This window comes from Peromyscus maniculatus, chromosome 5 (assembly GCF_049852395.1).
Source record: "Peromyscus maniculatus bairdii isolate BWxNUB_F1_BW_parent chromosome 5, HU_Pman_BW_mat_3.1, whole genome shotgun sequence".
In the NCBI taxonomy this organism is placed as follows: domain Eukaryota; kingdom Metazoa; phylum Chordata; class Mammalia; order Rodentia; family Cricetidae; genus Peromyscus; species Peromyscus maniculatus.
This window is the reverse complement of record NC_134856.1, coordinates 16,210,542-16,216,541: the sequence shown is the minus strand read 5'-3', so window position 1 is coordinate 16,216,541 and position 6,000 is coordinate 16,210,542.

Genomic DNA, 6,000 nt, shown 5'->3' with positions numbered 1-6,000 from the left:
CCTAAGGGTTTGAGGCTAGCCTGCACTGTTTGTGGGACTCTGTCTCAGAACAGAGGGGATGTAGTTCAGCGGCAGAGCACTTGCCTTTGGGGGTGTGAGGGCGGGGGTGGGGAGAGAAAAGACAGAAGGACAAGATCCTCTGTCTCGCCCCTCCCCCTCTCCCCCCAGCTGCCGCTATCATCTCAGTTTCCCATTCACATTTTTTAGACTTCACCCCATAGTCTCAGACAACTGCTCCGTCTCTCTAGTACTGCTTCCAAAGCACTCATGATGGTCCAGTCCCGTCCAGTCTGACGGCTGGTGGGTCACAGTGTCTGTTTCCACCCACTGTCTTCGTGGTCCCAGGCTTAGTGCGTGTGTTGATGACTTTAGCAGCACTGGGACAGGAGTACTTAAGGGAAGAAAGGTTTCATTTGGTCCATGGTTCCAGAGCGCTCAGCTGTGCTCACTTGGCCCAGTGTGCCCGGGCAGAGCATCACGCAGCAGGGATGTGTGTGGGAGCCCCTCTGTTCACACTGTGGCAGACACTAAACAGTGTATCAGGCACCAAGAGCTGGCCCACTTCTGGTGACCCCCCATCTGCCAACCAGGCCCCACCTCCTAAAGGCTCTATCCACCTCCAAAATAGCATCACCTCTGTGCAGGTGGGTAAGGGAATGCCAGGTCATGGGCAAGTGTGCTTCAGCGTTTCTGGTGCCAGCAAGGTAGGGTCCTGGCCACTGAATGACTTTATCAGTTGAGCCTTGGACCAGAAGCAAGAGGAAGGACCAGAGCTCTCAGTACCTACCCACACCTTCCGGTGTGTCCCCATGGTGGTCATCATCCTGTGAGGCATTATGATTGACAGCATTTCAGAGTGACTCGGGAGCACCCCCTGACACACACACACACACACACACACACACACACACACACACACACACACACACACACGCACACACATAGAAGCATATTGCTGGGGCAGTCGAGGCTCAGGCCTGAGATCTGGCCGGCCTGGATGTGACTGATGGGGAAGGCCGTGTTCTTCAGCCAGATCAAGTGTGGATTTGATATCTTGCACCTATAGTACCCATCATTTTTGTCTCCTTGACAGAATGGCTTTGCCACTCACCTGTGAGGTGCGAATCCCAATGGCTGGCTAGGGGTGGCTGGAGAATCAGGAGATGGGCTGTGGCAGGCAGACATGACAGGTCTGGATGGTGGTGTGAATCCCTCCCTCCCTTCTCCCTCTTCCTTTCTGCTTTCATCCCTCCCCAAGCTAATGCAAGGCACTCTGCCTCCATTACCAGCGGACAGAAACGGCAGGATGGTATCTCATAGAGCCAGCATCCCTGGGAGCCCCTGATGGTGAGCAAGGAATGCTGGGGTGTGGCTCACACACCCTTTGCCTGCAAATGGGCTCCTCCTTATTGCCACAGGACCCTGGACAGTTTGACCTGTTATTGACAAATGGCATGGTTTGGGTTCATTTCCTCAGAAAACTTCCTTTTGGGGGGCTTTGGAGATAACAGATCCTCAAGCGGAACTATGACCCCGAATCCTCAACATGAAACCCGAGAGCCGAGGTCTGCCCGGTCACGACCCGCAGGACAGAACAGCCACAGACTGTGTGCAGTTCCACCATGAGCATGCTGGAGAGTGACTTTACTCTGGCTAAAGCTCTGTGCTGAGAGATGCCTGGATATCAGAATGTGCCTGAACCCTGCACTCCCCGGCTGGGCAGCCAGCCTTTCCCACCTTTCCCTGTCTGTGGTCACTGACTCCATTAGTTTTTATTGATAAAATATAAACAGTCACACTCACACATGCACACGTGCAGGCATGCACAGCCACCCCAGTTTGTCCAGTTCATTCCCACCAGAAGTTAGTTCTGTCAGGTCTGCCCTGTCAAAGCTAGTGGTTCACCCAGACAGACAGACTTGGACTAGACTTGGATTCTCCCAAGGGAGAATCGCAACAGTATTCTTACATGTCAAAGCTCAGTGCATTGCATTCCTCTGAGACCCGGCCACTCTGGGTCCCCAGCCATCTCTGCAGCAGCAAGCTTGCTGGCCACCCCTGGCCTGTTCTCAGCCTCTCATCAGGCTTAACCTTATGGTGAACATCTGGACTGTGAGGACCATGTCACAGTCACCCTTGTGCTTTCCTATCCATCATCTCTTCTCTCTGAGTGAGTGGAGTAAATGAATGTGGATGAGTCTTTTCCTGATGCCCCTCCATCTGGCTGGCCCAAGTCTCTCCAATGTCCGTTCTCCTTGTCTTCATCACCAATAACATTGCTTGGTTGGCAGTGGGTCTAGCTAAAATGTCTTTCCCAGGAGGTTCGGCCAATGAGATTCAAGTACATGTTGGCGGCTCCTGGGTAACACCTTGGAAATGACTTATTTACCTGAGGAGTGTACCATTTATATTTTTGCTTTTCCTTCTCTAGTCTGAAATGGGGTTGTGGCAGCCAGGGCTCCAGCAATCTTTTTGAACCTTCAGGCAACTTTGTAGGTTGAAGCCAGTTACAGGATTAGTGGAAACACAAATAGCTTAGTTTCTGATCATTGTGAAGCATGAGACCGACTTTGAACAGGGCATGGAGCCTAACCTTAGTCTTAGTACAACTTCTTAGTCCTGACTATTTCCTAACTTGGCTTTGATTTTCTACTCCTTTCTAAACAAAGATGCCCACTGGGCCCTCAGTGCTACCATGCTGGAGCCCCACCCATTCATTTTCTGATGGTTCATTAACTACCACCTTAGTAGAATGAGCTACCCATGGGGCATTGAATCTGGCACAGAAGTGGCAGAGGACCTGCTGCAAGCCGCAAAAATATACAAAGTAGGATTTCAGCTGACTGTGAACAAAGCTAATACCTGGAAGAAGCCAAGGGCCTTCCGGAGGTCAAGCTGAGGCTCAAGGAGCCTTGGTGATATTTGGCTTTTGATTATCAGCCATTTTCTGCTGTGAGTTTCTTGTGTGCTGTTGTAGCTTTTCCATCATTTATTGGGCATCATTTCCCCTCTACTAAGGAATATTTAGATAACCTGTGTGCTATCAGCTATGCACAGCCAGAACCCCAGTTCAAGCCTCCCTGTAATTATCATCATTGGCAGCATCCAGCCAGGTCCATCCCCAGATGGAGGAAAGTACCTTATCAGAGATATCTCTGTACTCTCTAAGAACAGACTTAAGCATCCAGGCTACCTATTTGAGAAGACCTGGTGGATGTGCCAATTAAGCTTAACTTCCTTCTTCCCAGATCTTACCTCTAGTTCCAGATCTCCCTTTATTACCAGAGGCATCAAGCTGTACTTTCCCCTACCCTGCAGAAAAACAGCAGGCAGCTTGGACAGATAGGAGCCACAGAAAAAAAAGAAGGCAGTTTTATTTTCTGCCATTGACCTAGCAACTTATAGAGTCTTAACATTTTCTACCAATCACGTTTAAGATTATAGTTGAGCACATAAGATCCCTCTTCTTAGATATTACCCGAATTTAGCCTTTAGTTAATTCGTTAGTCATTTCCCCTTTGGGTTGCAAATGATAATTAACAATTACTGCCCCTCTATGTGATTCTTATCACCCCTCCATTTGATCCTGGAAGCCTGGTGGTCACTGCCTGAGGAAAATTCTTACCTGCCTTTATGACCCTGTAGAATTCAAGCCTGGTGACCTTGCTCAAGGAGGGGACTGTTATTGCTTGGGTTTATAACTGGATCCCTGGGAGGCTTTAGGGGAATGTGGAGAACTTAGAGACGGAGAACAGAGAGGGATAAGGAGGATTTTGACCAGAGAGTACGTGTGGACGAGATGGAAGATGAGGAAGAGTCAGATGGGGAAGTCCTAGCTGGGTAAGAGCAAGGTGAAAAGGACCTAGATGAGGCAGAATTAAGACAAGAGAATTAAGATAGAACTTAGAGGGAGCAGTGGATAAATATAGAGAGAAATCAGGCAAGAAAGGAGCTAGGCACGAGAACAGAACTGAAGCTGTGTATAAAGGATGTTATGCCAGAGGAATTAAAGCAAGTGGACTACAGAGCTCGGTGTGCTGAGATTCTATTTCCCAAAAATAGTCCTCGCCATTAGTAGTTCTCTCTCCTGAGCTCCTGGGATGTATAATATTAAGGCTGGTCCCTCAAATACTATACAAGAAGGACCCCTTCCCTTGCCCCAGAAATATAACCCGTGTGTCAAAGAAAGAAAGAAATTCTATCAGATAGAGGGAGAGGAGCTTGGTCAAAGGCCCAAGATAAGAGAGATCACTAAACAACCAAACAGAAAAATATAAAACACAAGTATGTGGGGGAGGAGATCAAAACCTGCCGTGGAGACTGAGAAGTCGGTGGTCTCCTGCTGCCCTGGGAAGCTGGTACAAGATTGTGATCCTAACTGTCCTGATGCACTCGGGGCTGGTGTTAGACCTGGGACTGATGGAGGCGACTTGGATATAAAGGAATGCAGACAGGCATCTTCAGAGGCAGAACTGCTCTTTAGTCAGAACTGAAGGACACCAGTCTCTCCAAGGGAATGGAGAGTGTGTGCATCTGGTGCATGGGGCTTGGGCGTTTTATATAGGGTGGAAAGGGGACTTTGGGGATGGAAGATTACACCGGAAAGCAGCTCCTCTGCAGTCTAAGTGGCAGATATTGATGGAGGGAGGTGTCCTGGATCCTAGCTGCACACAGGTATTATTGTTGGTCAAGTGGGTGTTCCCGTCTGGAGCATCTCTAGATCTTTAACCCTTCAGCTGGGAACTGATGGTGACTGCTACTCTGCTCAGCAAAGAGATACGTTGATGTAGAAATCTGGAGTTCTGAGTGTTAGAAGGCAGGCAGTCAAGGGGAGCCCCCCCAAACACACCATAGTGAACGTCGGCCTTCTCACCTGAGAGTGACCAGTCTGCTTCAGTGTAGCCCATGTCAAAATAGCTTCCTTAGTGGGTCAGGCGAACCAAATTCCTTCTGGCTCCAGTTCCACAGACATCCTTCTCCTACCTCTGCCTTCCATTTGCCAAATGTTTGGAGCTTAGGAGAAATTAACCCTTGATGATCCAAGCCCATGAAATTCATACATAGTATTAATTTTTTTTTTGTTTGTACAAGATATGAACACACATTACAGCACCTGGGGGGAAGTTCTAGAATGCTGAAAAATTAACTTCCAGAAAGTCAACAGAAGTGTGATTATAGACATTTTAAAAACAAAACCTGATTATACACACTGGTAGGCAGGCTGGACATCCAGGTTCTGGGTGTATGTGTGGTCTCCTGGAACCTTCAAATGACACACAGTGATGAGGTGTGGTTACTGCCCTGATAATGGAACCTACTTTCAGAGAGGTTAAGCCATTGGTCCAAGGTCACACAGCTAGAGAGTGCTGAAACAGAAGGGAGAGCTGGGATGGAGAGGGGCAATATCATTTCAAAGGCCATTCTTTCCTTAACACTTTCTGTCACTCAGGGCCTCTTAGTGTTGGGAAGTCCCCATGGGTACCGAGGAGCCACCAGCCAGAGTGCTCCTGTACGCTGATTTCCTAAGGGAGCATCAGGAAACTTCACGTACTGGCTGATGACAGCGGGAATGGACTGTCTTTCAATCCTAGAGACCGGAGCCCACATTGCTTCCACTAGCCCCAAATTAAGATGTCAGCGGGGACTCTCCTCAACTATCCCAGGTTCAGGTGGCTGCCAGCATGTCTTTGTTTGTGGCCTCACCACGCCACCTCTCTGGTCTGTCCTAGAAATACTTCAGATTTCATTTAAGGTCCACCCAGTCTAGGACAGAGTCAGCAGCCAAAGTCCCGAGACCCCTTTCCCCAGTAAGGCAGCCCAGTATTAACAAACAGGTCCTGGGAGTGGGGGTGGGGTGGTACTGGCTCCTTTGGGAAGTGTTATCTAGGCACCACCTCTGGCCCGTGTCCAGCGGCAGAAGGGAGGCCTGCTGGCTTAAGGTCCTTTCAAGCAGCCAGAACTCGAGGCTGGGTTTGTCCTGCATCCTGGAGCTGATGCTGG